This window comes from Castor canadensis, chromosome 15 (assembly GCF_047511655.1).
Source record: "Castor canadensis chromosome 15, mCasCan1.hap1v2, whole genome shotgun sequence".
Classification (NCBI taxonomy): domain Eukaryota; kingdom Metazoa; phylum Chordata; class Mammalia; order Rodentia; family Castoridae; genus Castor; species Castor canadensis.
This window is the reverse complement of record NC_133400.1, coordinates 35,162,105-35,176,552: the sequence shown is the minus strand read 5'-3', so window position 1 is coordinate 35,176,552 and position 14,448 is coordinate 35,162,105. Positions and strand designations below refer to the sequence as shown.

Here is a 14,448-nt window from a genome sequence, read left to right as displayed (position 1 = left end):
GTCTGCCATAGACTGTGTCTACTATCCCCATACAGTTACCAGCTCATCTCAGCGCCAGGCACAGAACTGACCCTCCACATTGCATGGATGTGAGCTCTGCATGTGTGCTTCCTCTGCCAGTCAGTGTCACAAAGGAGTTGTATGTTCCCTCCTCCATTACATCCACAGCGCTTCACCTGGACCTTTTCGTCTCCTCCCAAGAATGTCATTAAGGATGCCTCACAGGTACTCTGCAGACAGCTTGGATAAGCCAGGAATTTCCTGATCCCTTGGATCCCCCCACAGGTGCCTGGCAAAACACTCTGCTTGATGACTGACTTTATGAATCAAGTGCCCCAACCTATAGGAAGCACATGGTAACTGCGGGTGGGGAGGTGGCTGCAGGGATCAAATATCGAATGTAAGAGCTGGCTCTAAAGAAGGCATTTAATAACTATCCTGAACAAAAGAATGAGAAAGAAGAAGTGAGTGAGTGAATAAATAAAACTAAACCCAAAGTAGAAGCAAGTCACTCAAGGGGACCCAAGCAAGGTGGAGGCTACAGGATGGAGGCTGAGGAGTTAATGACCTTGACCACTCTCCTGACTGCCTGGGCCCAGAGGGCTGCCCCCAGCAGAGCCCATCCAGCATCACCAGGGTCCCTGGGGCTGTCACACAAGGTGGAATGGAACGTGATTTGTCCAGCCTTCAGCCCGACAGCATTTGTCATTCTTTTATTTGAAAGAAGTTTTTGGAGGCAGGGAGAGAGTAAGATCCAGCTATCAGGACCCTGCCTGAATCCCCAGAGAAATGGCATAAAATAAAGGCGACACCAGGTGGGGAGGGGGAACTCCTGTTTGTTCAGACCAGAGTAGAACAAACGATAGATTTAATAAGATAATAAGAAGAAATTCCCTGCTTTTAAAGAGACAGTCTCAGCAATGTGATTGGGGGGTGGGGTGTAGTCTGCATTTTTTTTTTCTGGTGAAACCCCTCAAGTGGATGGGTCCCTGCATACAACACACTGGAAGGTTAAATGTATGTGGGAGAGAGAGTGTCTGTGAATGCTTCTACACATCCATGGCATGTGTGTCTCCCCCACCAAGGGCCTCCACAACTCACCAGAAACTGCCCTCCAAAACTCCTGACTGACTAACCAGAACCCCCAAATAAGTGGGTCCCTTCACAAGGAGCACTAGAAAGCAACCGCCTGGTATGTTTCTTCTGGGAGAAAGTCCAGCCAGGTGCAAGTGGCCCAGTCAGGGCTCTGTCTCCCTGTCCAATGGACCAGTCATGAAGTGAGGGCTTCAGGTTCATCTTGGAATGCTCCCTGGAGCCATTCATCCTGCCTGCCAGCCAGTCAGCTGTTCTCTAAGTGTCCAGACCATCTACTTTGTGCCACGCTCTGCTCCCAGCACTGGATGTGCTAGGCATCAACACCCAGCAAAGCCCTGACCCAGCAATCCCGGGTTCAAATCCTCATCAATGGCCAGCTGTGCAAACCAGGATAAGTTACAGAAACTCTCAAATCGCACCAAGGGGCAAGTGAAGAGAGAAGGCCTCCTGCCATCTCAGGTGTATGGCGAGGATTAAATCAAATGATCCAGGTTAAGCTCACTGGTCCAGCACCTGGCACACAGGAAATGCTCAATGAACATGTCATGTGTGTCATTTCTAGATCAGTGATGGCAAGAGTGGATACTGTATAGAATATCCTCTGCTCCCAGCTCATCTTTGCCATAAGCCCCTTCAGTTTGCCTCTTCCTCACACCATTCCTGCAAACGTCACGTGAAAGAGAAAGCTGGCCCCACTAGTTTAACACTGAGCCCTAACACAAAACCTAAACTTAGAAGGATCCTGCAGGGGTCCCATAGTCTACTCTCCCACCACCACCAGTACGTAAACCCCCTCTACAAACCAAAGTTTGGTCCCTTTCAGTGACAGAATCTCATTTCCCTCTGAGCTCTTAACACAAAAAAAGAAATGACCTCATCACGGGCCCCAGTGGTGTGACTGCTGGCCAGCTCTTAGGCACAGAGTAACAGGACCCCCTGATTCCACTCATCCTCCCAGAGGAAAGACAGTGTGTGAGGCGGCTGTTACCTGGCAGCCATTTTTCAAAATGACTTGCAATTTATATTCATCTAATCCATCAACAGATATTAATAAGCATCCCTTTGGCCAGCCCTATTCAAGGCTCTGGGGACAGGATGGGGACAGGATGTGAACAATACAGTCCTTGCCCTCAGAGAGCTTCAACGAAACATTACGGGGAGAGAATCAGCCTGTTGCATAAAGAATAGACAATGAAGTCTAAGTCAGGTGGTGCTATGAAGCCATGAGGAAGAGGAAACAGTGGAGAATGAAGTGCCACCTGGACAAGTGACAAGGTGACACTTGAGGAGACATCTGAAATCAGCAAGGAAGCAAGCCACGGCAGAATCTGGGAGAAGAGCATTCCAGCAGGGGACTCGCAGGTGCACACACTCTGGAGACAGTGCAATCGAGGGTACATTTTCTGAGATGTCAACGTGGTGCTCAGAGTGAAGTCCTGCCTTCAGAGACCCCAGACCAATCTGTGACTCCCAACTCCACAGGAACCCAAATTCCAACCCCAGTTTCAACTCACTGTGTGACCTGATGCTGATCTTTCAATCTCTCTGGTCTCAGTTCAGCTCCTCAGGGCTGAGCATCCTCCAAGTAGGCACTGGCAGGGGAGGGAGGACCCTAGGGTCCTCAGGAGTCTGTTGCTCTGTGCAAGACTCACCCACCATTCCTCTCTACCCCATCGCGCCATTCTCACGCCCGTGCCAGCAACGCCACGCAGGATTGGTATTCCTGCCAAAATAGCTATTAACCCAGTAGCCAATAATAACACGTTATCCTATCAATTTGCTTCTGAAACGCTGTGTAATTGCAGAACCCAAGTTTGCCATCTCGGTAGCCTGGTTACGACATAAACAGAAAGGAACCCACCAGTCCCTTCTGAGGAGAACAAGTGGGCTGGTTAGGAGCGACGCTAGCTCATCACCCCACTGCACCTCTAAGCAAGGCCCCATGGAACCCAGAGCCCTAGCTCCTTGACTTCTTTGCATGTCCCTCTGATCTGAGAGGACACCAATGCCTGGAATGGGAAGGCTTTGTGAGTGGCAAGGTCAGGCAGCCTCCCCACTTGCCAGGGACTGTGGTGCAGAAAGTAGGGCAGACAGGAAGAAAACAGGAGGAGTAGGAGACCCTGAAGAACTGGGGGTAGGGCGTCTAGGGGCAAGCAAGCAGCCAGGGATGCCCAGTTCTAAAGCCACTCAGACCACCAGGGATGCTAACCTCATAGTAGACAGAGGGAACAGGAAGCCAATGGGGGTGGTGGGGGAATCAAGGAGGGAAGGGAGAACCGAGAGAGTGGTGTCAGACCCAGAAAGCAGAGTGTTCCAGAGGTCTGCCCCATTCCCATGCCACAGAGTCCAACAGGTCTGCCATCCAGGCCGGCAGTGCCTCCTTAGTAGCCATCTCATTCCAGGAAAAGTTTTCTTCCATCTGGATTTGACACACTGCACAGACACTCTGCTCCAGAGGAGCCAGAAGCCTCTAATGGGACTCTTGGCGTCCTGTGCAGACATCGGCCTGCTTTATTCATTCTTCACCCTTCCAGTGCAGCCAGCCCCTGGTCATCTCCCTTCCCATCTGCTTACCTCTCCCTCTGCTCACCAGGGTGCCCGGGGGCAAGCTGGCTGATGCCAAGATGCTGGGGACCTGAGCCCGTGTTCCCAGAATCTGTGGCAGGACAGGCAAGGGCTGAAGAGGCGCTTCCCACTGGCCCACGAGTGACCTCAGCCCTGGGACGCATCTCCACCCACCCCGCCTCCCCGGCCCGCCCGGGTAGGATGGGCCTAGGGTGTGCTGCTCCCGCTGAGGGCTTGGCGGGGAATCCAGCTAGTGGAGAGAGGAAGGACCTTGGGGAAGGAGGAGGAGCAGATGGGGAGGGAGAAGACAGCGCAGGCCAAGCCTCAGGCCACGAGGCCAGATGTTGAACCAGTTGAGGCCCCAAGTCCCAGGGGCACTAGGGAAGTTCTGCCTCCTGCTGTGGGCTCTGGAGTTTGCAGAGAGGGCGGGCCAGTCCCTGGCCCTGGGGTAAAGGAAGGACCACAGAGAAACAGCAAAGGGGCTCTCAGTCACCTCCCTGTCTGCCAGCACAGGGTGGGGACAGCCCCTCAAAGGCCCCAGGGTGGGATGGGTGGGGTGCTGTCTGCGGGAAGCAGACCTCAGCAAATGGAAACCAGGCCTCGGAAGTTGGCCTGCCACAGCACGGCACTGGGGGAAGCTCCGCTGCTCCCTGAAGGTGCCCCAGCCAGGGTAGAAGGTGGTGTTCAAAAAAAAAGGCAGGGAGGGGGCCAGGCAGCTGACAGAGGGTTGGGCAGCCATGGGCTGCAGTCACACCACCCCTCCTTTCCATGCTCCAGGCACCCTTTGTGACCAGCACGTTATACTCCAAGGCCCACTTGTTCTTCAGTGCTAACAGTACAGTTTCCTTCCTTAGCCTCCCTCTGAGAGGCTGTCAGTCAGGCCCCAGCACAGGCCAACCTGGGGGCTGGTGTCAGGCCAGGGCTCCAGGGTTTGGAGTTTCTACCCTCAATACTGCATCCTCACCCCACCCCAGAGAAGAAAGACTGGGCCCCACTTCCCACAGCAAGGGACAAGTTTGCCTGGGACACACAACTGCAGCCCAGAAAAGGTAGAAAAGGTAGGATTCAGAAAAGGTAGGATTGGGGTCCTGACCCACAGAGCTTGGTGTGCAGGAGAGCTCTTGTGAATGCAGATGTCACCCCCACCCACCTGCTCATCATTCTCTCATACGTTGTTCAGTGGAGATCCGTGACCAACTTACAGCTCACCAGGAACTTCGGTGCTGAGGTGGAAGGGTGAACCCCACAGGTGGTCCCTGCCCTGCAGAGCTCCCAGCCAGTGAAGCTGACAAGACACTGGACGTGTTTGTTGGATGGCTTGCTATGGCTGGAGACATCCACGGGGCTGTGGGAGAACAGGGGTACCATAGGAGTGCTGGAGGGCTTCCTGGAAAAGCAACCTCTCTTTGAGACTAACAGGGTGAATAAGAATTAACCAAGGCAAGAGAGGAAGCCAAGGACGGAAACAGACTTCCAGGCAGTTGGAAGAGACTGAAGTCCTTGCCGGCTTCCATTAAGCTTAGCTCCTCACACTAAGCCAGAGTGGGTGGCCCAACCCTGCTGGACCCCAGCTCGCAGACATGGGGCCCCTTGGCACCTCTGGAGGCTAATCCCACAGAGCCATGGTCCGAGCCTCTTACCCAGATGAATTCTTGTTAAAAATGTTTTCATATGTTTATTTTCAAGGGGAGTGGGGGGAGATGGGAAGAGAGGAGAGACTTGGAGGTCTTTTTCCTTTTTTTTTGGTTGGGGGAGGAATTAATAAATAAATAGAGCCTCGAGAAAAGGGCATGGAAAGGTCTGTGCATCTGTAACCACTGAACAAATTAAAATCAGCTCATTTAATCAGCTCCTAATGGCCTCGCTGTCCCGAGTGGGTCCCGAAACACAGCAAACTTCACAGCAGAAATGTGCAGGCCAATGGCAGTTTATCCTACAACAAAGGGATTTTCTAAACAGTGCGATCAAAACGCAGAGGCCACAGAGAGCTAGGGAGACAGAGTGTGGCCCCCCGGATCCTAGGCAGCCTCTACCTCCCAGCTTTGTCTCTTTGAACAGAATTGTTCTTTTGGCTTTTGTTCTAATTATCTAAACGTGTGTAACTATGTTCTACAAAGAGTGTTTCAACAAGCAGAGGAGGTAACGAGCTCCCACCATACGTTCCTGGGGCCCCTCAACCAAGCCCCAAGCCTTGAACACTCACAGAAACTCAGGTACGGACACAGCCACCTACATATACCATGGCTACATAAGCATACACAGAGAACTCCAGACACACATAGTTCTATGAGATGGTGCCAAAGGACACACAGTCACATACCTGCAGTTATATGTGCATAGTTACACTAGACACAACCACATACATAAAGCTACATACATCACACACACAGGTACACATGCATACAACACTCTCAGGTCCTCCATTCCTGCCCAGCAGCTGGAGGTAAGGTAGGCCCAGCCCAAGATCCCCAGGGAGGGCCACTGTGTGCACACCTGAAGCCCAGGCTAGTAGCAAGGACTCTTATTTCCCTAGGGTAGTTTCTCTATGCAACTTGCCACCTGGGCTAAGTCATTAGGGCAACTGCAGAGGGGGAACAAAAAGCCAGTGGACAGGACTGGAAGCCACAGGAAAGAAGGCACAGGGTAAAGGAGAAAGGAGGTAAGCACAAGTCAGTGAGCCAGTGAAGAGGCAAGAGGACCAGCTCCATCCACAAGGCCAGACTTCCTTCCCATGGCCTCCAAGCCAGCCACCAGCATCCCTGTGCTTAGGCCCAGAGTTGCCTCAAGTGCTGGGGCCACAGGAAATATGCCCATGAGCTCTGGAGTTGGGCAGGCCAGGCTGAAACCCTAGCTCCACCACTGACTCTCCACTTTCTCATCCACAAAATGGGAGCCAATAGTAGACCCTACCTCAAAGATTGCCTATGCTGATTTAACTAGCAAGGGTTCGTGTGCTGCCCAGCACAGAATAAATGGGGTATGTGTTTATTGCCCTTTCTACTCAGATGTCGGTGCATGGAAGCCCAGGACAGGACCACCTGATGGGACAGCAGGTTTGGGACACAGTAGACAAGAGCTTTCAATTTCTTACCACCCTGATCCCCAAAGTGAGAAAGGGAAGAATTTAAAAGTTCAGTGGTGGCCTGTTACCATGCAGGACTCATTCTAAGACACCCCAGATGATGCCTGGAACCTCAGACAGCAGCAAACCCCATATTATATAGACCGCATTCTTTTCCTAGGCATAACTATGGTAAAGGTTAATTTATAAACTAAGCACAGGAATAAATTAATAACATACTATGATAAATGTTATGTGGTCAGTCTCTCTCTGCCTCTCTCTCTCTCTCTCTCTCTCTCTCTCTCTCAAGATCTTACTTTACTTTCACCTTCTCACTTAAATAGGAAGCACTCTACGATTTCTCTTTGGCATGCCGAAATCGCTAGCATCACTATTCCTGTTTGGGGCCATTTTTAAGTAAAATAAAGGTTACTTGAATACAAGCCCCACAGTACAGCAGCTGTCAATCTAATAACCAAAGTGAATAATGGGTGGGTAGCATATGCAGTGTGGACACCCTGGATAAAAGGATAATTCCCATCCAGGAAGTATCGACCAGACAGCACAAGATTCCATCATGCTATTCAAAACAGTGTACCATAATATTGGCACCAGTGGCTCACACCTATAATCCTCACTACTTGAGAGGCTGAGATTGGGAGGATTGAAGTCTGAGGCCAACCAGGGCAAAAAGTTAGCCAGATCCCATCTCAACCAATAGCTGGGTGCAGTGGGGTGCGCCTGTATTCCCAGCTATGCAGGAGGCTGACATTTGGAGGATCACTGTTCCAGGCCAGCCCAGGCAAAAAACAGTTCGTGAGACCTCCCATCTCAATGGGAAAAAGCTAGACATGGTGGTATGTACTTATCATATCGGGTCTGGTGGGAAGCATAAAATAGGAAGGTTGAGGTGCACCCCAACCTGGGCAAAATAAAATTGAGACCATAGCTCCAAAATAACCACAGCAAGAAGAGCTAGAGTGGTAAAGTGTCTGCCTAGCAAGTGTGAAGTCCTGAGTTCAAAACTCAGTACTGCCTCAAAAAAAAACAAAAATGTGCCATTTAAAACTTAAGAATTATTGATACCTGAAATTTTCCATTAAAATTTTTCAGATCACATTAAATCTTGGGTAGCTAAAACCTTGTCAATCAAAAGTGAAGATAGAGAAAACTACTCTAATACAAGAAACTAAATAGGATGTAAAGAGTAAATAACCAGAGTGGTGGGAAGTTTTGTAGCAAGAATGGTCTTAACTCTGTCTTGTCTTCGACAAGGGCTTCCCTGAAAGCCAGGCATCAGACCCAGGGGACAGGATCAGGGACACCTTCCTCATTCAGACACAGCAGGGCCATTGCTCACAGACTCTCCTGAGCCATCCTTGGAGCCAAGTCCCTCAGAGGGCCCACAGCACTCAGAGCACCCAGGCTGGCCAGACAGATCCAGGGGGGAACAGACTCCACAGTCATGGGATCTGGGCCCAGCATGCAGGGGTTGCACGTGGAAATCCTGAGAGAGTCCCCAGCTTCATTCTGCTACCATCAGGATTCACAAGAGAAGCACAAGAAATAATACTGCTGATGGTATCACCCCAGCCCAACACCCCACATCAAGCCTGTCAAGCACAGCCCAGGGGGCTTGCTTCCTGACTCCTGGGCTGTGTGGCCCTACCTAAGTCTTGTCCTAATGAGCCTCATTTCCACTCATTTGGCTCTGTGTACTTCACAGCAAAGGTCAGAGGAGAATAATAACTGTGAAAATACTTCATAAATTGTAAAGTGCCATTGCTGGTTGTGGGGTTATTGGCTACAACCAGGATAGGAAGGGAGGAGACACCAAGAGTGTCCTGTTCCCCTCAATCAGGCAATAGCCTTATGGAGTGAAGAGAGGAGGAAAGGCAAAATTAGGGGTGGCTGGTGCTGGGCTGGATGTTGCCCTGGCCCAGAGTGCAGACAGCAACTGCCGTAGCTGGGCAGTTCTGCCTGGTGACATTCAAAAGGGAAAGTACACAGCACTGGTCTCTGATATGCAGACACTCAGCATAGCACCCAGCACGTGGTAGATGCCATCAACTAGCCAATATCAGTTTTTCCCAGTCCCTGGCCCTCAGCCTGCCTCTGTGAGAGATTGCTGCTGGCATCCACAGATCACAGCCAGAAAAATGCATGCCTTCTTCCAAAGAAAGCACACTGCATGTGTGTGTGGCCCAGCCCAGGCCATCAGTCCCTGAAGTATCAGACCCCTCAGGGCAGGGATCCAAAAAGGACTGTGGGGGAGCCATCTGCCCACCTTAAAGTGACAACGCCTGCCCTACCTTGCCTAACAATGCCAGCAGGTAGACTCAGAGGCAGGCAGTCACCCTGGTGCCAGGAAGCAGGGCAGACAAGGAACGGGGGCCTACATGCTAGCCCTGCCTCATCTCTGCCCAGCCCCCCAAAATCTCCAGTAAGTGTACTTCCCTGACTGAGACTCAGTTTCCCCATGTGCTCCAGCTCCCCTACCTCAAAAGCTTTGAAAGCCAGGGGAAGCAGCAGGCTGCCTCATTTTGAGCCAACGCAGGCTACAATTAATCTGAAGCAGGGATTTTCCTAATTGCTGGGTTTTACAACCCAAACATGAAGATAAAGTACAGCTAGCTGTCAACACCGGCTTGAGGCGAGATGTCTCAAGCATCTTTTTCATGTGTTGGTCTCTTTAAAGAGTGCTGTGAAGAGAATGGAATTGTGCCCGGAGCACAAAAGCAGGGCATTGCCCAGATGAGAACTGCTCAGTTCACCAAGGGAGTCAGACAGGAAACATGGCACGACAAGCATCTCAAAGGAGATGTCTTATTGGGGAGTCAACATAAATATATGAATAAAAGGCGGCTCACCTCCAATTTTCCTAATTGCCTTCCTTCACAGTCCCATGCAGTGCTATACCCCACAGCCTCTGGGCAAGGCCCTTTGGAGCCAACAGTATTCCTGTGACTAGGAAAGCCCAGCATCCCTCATTAGCTGTGCCCTGCACCCAGGGAGCACCTGTCAGTGTGCTCCAACACGAGGATGACTGTGCCCTGGAAGTGGCAGCAGGACTGGGCGATGTGTGAAGGGGTTCCTCTGGTCCTGTTCTATAGGACCTGGCAGCAGCCACTCTAAAGAAACCCACTGCCAGAGCCAAGCAGGGTCTTGACCCTTCCTTGAGGAGCCAGGCACAAATCCCACTCTTGCCAGAGGAATGGCAGGGGAGGGACTGCACACATGCTGTGCCAGGATGACTTACAAGCAGACGAAAGGCCCCACCCTGCGTGGCTGAGAGAGACAGGAAGAAAGGAAAAGGCAGAAGTTGGGAAGTGTGGCTCTGTTGGTGAGGTCACATGACAGCTCAACTTAACATCTACTGAGCATTTATTCTGGGTTGGGCTCCTAAGATATTTCACATATGCAATCCTCAGCCCCTTTGCAGCTAGATGTGCACCAGAATCAGGCTTTCTCAGATTCTAGAAAGTCAATACAGTGCATTTCTTGAGTACTTGGCAGGGATAAGTACATTGATTTGTCTGCAACAAGAGGTATTCACCAAAATAAATAATAATAATAATAATAATAATAATAAATAGCTTTATATCCAGTCACATCAAATTTTACTACCAAATGAGTTCCATGTGCACACACATATACTTCAAGGTTCCCGGCTTTCTGGAATTCAGAAGTGTAAAGAAGAGATTACAGACATGCACTGTCTCCATTCTTCCTGGTGACCCTATAGGGCAGGCACTGTCTGCAATTCCTACTTTTCAGAGAAGAAAAGTAAGGCACAGAGGAGTTAAGACCTACTGTTCCCAGTCATTGGTGGAGCCAAGTAGAAATCACAGCCAAAGCTTTGCCTAGTGGCTCACACCTGTAATCCCAGCTACTCAGGAGGTGGACATCTGGAGGAAGGAGGCTCAAGATCAGCCAGGGCAGAGAGAACAAAACCCCAACTGAAAAATAATCCAAAGCAAAAAGGGCTCAAGGTGTGGCTCAAGTAGTAGAGCACTTGCCTAGAAAGCACAAGGCCTTGAGTTCAAATCCTAGTGATGCCAAAAAAAGAAAAAAGAAAGAAGAAATCCCAGTCAAAGCAGCCAAAATAGTTGAACCACAGTTCAACAGCATTCTGGAAAAAAAGACTGGAGCATCAGTGCATGTCCCCAGAGTGCTATGGCTGCCCTGAGCCAGTATACAAGGCAGCCCCCACCAGGAGGCGCCCACCTGGAAGCTACACAGACCCTAGAGCTGTCTGAACACCTGCCTGGGCCCTTGTTGGGGCGCAGGAACCCAGGGGTAGTTTCCACCAGGCTCCCTATCCCGCCCTGGTGCCCAGGTAGTTACTCCCTGCCTGATACAGCCTGCACAGATCATCTTACCCTACAACATCTATGCCGAATGCGTCCCAGCCTGGGAGAAAACAGGCCACAGGGAGATCCCACTTGATGGAGGCTGCGGCTTTCAGCAGGACTCACAGATGGAAGGATAGGGTCCCCATCACTTCCAATGGATGCTGGCACCCCACGCCCCCTTCGGGTACACCTCTGCCCTACCTCAAGCTTCTCTCCACTGGCATTTGTTTTCCTACATGGGCAAAATCTGATGCAGGACTTACCAAAACATTATATGGTAATCTTGTAGGCATTAAGACACATCCACCAGCAGGGAGGCACCCAGGTGTCCAGCCCGACCCTAAGGGAGGCCACCTGGACTTGGGGCATATTAAGGAAAACCCAGTCATGAGCAAAACCTCCAGCTGCAGTTGGCTGTGATTTCTAATTAAGAATTAAAGCAGGCACCTTTTTCAGAAAACCAATTAAATGGAAGCACTGGGCTGAAGGGCCAAAACAGACATGTTTGTACATACCCTGGCACAAATGTGCACACATATGCGTTTATGCACACACGTGCCAGCACAGCCACACGTGAGTGTGTGCACATGCATGTGGACACAGACTCTCTGTCCCCAGCTGGGAATCCTGGTGTGGCCATCCATTTAGTCTACAATAATGAGGCCTCTCCAGCGAGGCACTCTGTGAGTCTAAAAGGGAGAAACACGGGCCCTGCCTCAGGAGCACACACTCTAGCACAGACTAAAGACAGTGCCGGGGCGAGGAAGAGTATGGTGGGACCACTGAAGGGTCCCCTCTAACCCAGAAAACCCACCTAACTGGGTGATCAGAGACACCAAGGACAGGCAGGCCTGGTGCTACGTCAGTCTTAATTTATGGAAAACTCATAAAAGACCATGAAGAGATAGAGCAAACAGAAAGGGCCAAAAAAAGAAAAGAAAGCTGCCATCCTGAGAACAGAAATTGTTCCAAGTGATAAACTGGCAGATAACAGGGAAATGCAGGTACTACAGAAGTGCACGAGCACTTGTAACCTCTATAAATGTAGCTGGGTATAGAGCAAAAAGACAGAGGAATAACCACTTAAGCAGCACCCATGATTCCCTCTGTGAGCAGGAGCCCATGAGCGAGGGTGAGCTGGGCACAGGACGGAACAGCCTCTTCCGGAAGTGGGCTTAGGTCCTCAGGCCTCTCCTCACATATGCGTTGCTGGGTGCCTAAGGGATCTGCCACATGCGTGCACAGTACACAGCATGGCCTCAGTGAGCAGCAGCCAGTGTACATCTTTAGGGACAGGTGGAAATTCTGGTCAAGTGTACACAATAAGTTACAGCCAGTGTGAATGAATGTGGTGTCACCAAAGGACAGTGAGGCTCTAAAAGGTGTTATCACTCTGCCGGAGTCACAGTCACTGGCAGTCCACCCCCTGGACTACTAGACAGCAGGGAGATGTGAACGAGGCTGGATTCAGAGGACCTGGAGATGAAATGAAATGAAGAGAAAACAAAGGCCAAAGAAAGTGGAGAAGCCCCTCTTCTGGGGTGCTCCTGGGAGGGCTGGAGTCACAGGGGACCCAAGACTTTGGAACTGACCAGAAGGCAGGAGAGGAGTTGAGACTTTGAGAGAGGTTTTCTTCAGGAAGTCTGTGCCCCGAGAGCAACCAGAGGCTACCTTGCCTTAGGAAGGGACTGAGTCCAGCCTTCCTCTCTAGTTAGGACCTCCTTTTTCTCCACCCTCACCATGAGGGAAAAAACTCTACTTCAGCAAGTAGCCCTTGGAAGACACCCTTCCCCCCAACCACACGGACGAGGGCTCTGTAGTCAAGTGAAGAGCCTTTTGCAGCAGGAGGAAGGTACGTACCTGTAGGGTGTGTGTCCATGCACTCAGAGATGACACAGTACACTTCCTTATGCCAGCATCACATGGGTTAGAAACAAGTCAACGTTTCTAATTGGTCTCCTAACATGCGGTGTGACCCTGGAGACATCACTTAACCTCTCTGAGCCTCAGTTCCCTCTATCAAGGGGTGGCTCATTCATGCAATAAATATGTAGAGAAGACCCATTATGTGTCAGGTGCTAAACAGGGAGAATAGTCAGTCCTGTGTGGCTCACGGGTGCAAAGCCTCTCCTTGGTCATGTCAGGAGCTAGACATCCCCTTGTGCTAGAACCATTAACCAGGTAGGAAGGAGTCTTGGGAATTACAGAGAATTCAACCACTCCCAGAATCCCCTTCTGCAGGGGGGATGGCTACCTGCCCCCCACCCTCCCCTGGTGCCATCAGCCGGGACTGGCACACTGACACACAGGCTGCATGGCCTCCACCAGGCTGCCACCACCCCGCCCCCTCCAGCTGTCTTTGCGCCTGCTGCCGCCGCTGCTCATTTCCAGGCAAATGTTCTAGTTAATTAAAACACACCCAAGTGCTCACACGCACATGAAGCCAAGCTCAAAATCTGCTCTACCCAACAGCAGCTCTGCTCCTCCAGCCCAGGATGGATGTAGGCCAGGGAAGTTTCCAAAGCTGATGATCCTGCCTGCACACAGACCTGTACACAAATGCACACACAGGCATAGGTACCTACACATGTATCTGTGTGTACCTGCAAGTCATGTTCAGTGCACACGTGCATGTGTGTTCCGTACACACCCACAAACACACATGCTCCCCACACAAACCTATGCACAGGTGTGCAACAAGCATGCACACACTCTCACACAGGTGTGCACACACCCCATGGTACTCCTGATCACCAGCCAACAATAGCAGACAAGCACTTGGTGCACAAGGGGATGAAGGAATAAATACATGAAACGACTGGTCAATGAGTCACTGAGCAAACAGCAACAGTCCAGCCTTGGCCCGTAAGCCTGATTTTGTGTCATCACAGATGGAATTCACCAGAAACTGAAAAGTGCAAGGGAAGGGTGGGGGGCAACCTCCTACCCTTCCACCTGGGAAAATTTAAGTCCCCAGACCTGGACATTCCCAACAACCAGTAACTGCCAAGAAAGAAAGGGCTGTGATCCCTGGGGCAGGAAGTGGAAGTGATCAGCCCTAATGGGACTGTGCTCTGAGAAGGGAGTGGAAAGGGGCCTGGCATGCTGCACCTAAGACAGGTGCAGAGCTTCCCATAGTCAGGTGACTCAAAGGAAAGACCCAGCAATGGGGCAAGCCTGCACTAGCAAGTACACTCCAGGTGCATGGAGACCACCTCAGGTGGGAGCCATGATCAACAATGTCCTTGATCAGGACCTGATAGGACCTCATGAAGACTGTGGGCCACTTGGAGCCCAGGATGGGGGATGGCAAGGATTTCTGCTGAAGGATATGGGATAACCACATATCACATGGACAGCAGACCTTATATC

The 14,448-nt window shown here is 51.0% G+C and overlaps 1 protein-coding gene across 4 annotated transcripts in view; it reads right to left on the bottom strand.

Moving 5' to 3' along the window:
- Positions 1–14,448, bottom strand: part of Znf423 (zinc finger protein 423) — a 308,237-nt gene that overhangs the window by 144,237 nt on the left and 149,552 nt on the right. Inside the window, exon 1 of one of the 4 annotated variants that reach the window (XM_074056037.1) lies at positions 3,670–3,823. The exons of the other annotated variants lie outside the window; for them this stretch is intronic. The gene's annotated coding sequence lies outside the window, so the exon portion shown is untranslated. Of the gene's footprint in view, positions 1–3,669; positions 3,824–14,448 lie in introns of those variants that run through there. 4 annotated transcript variants of the gene reach the window in all.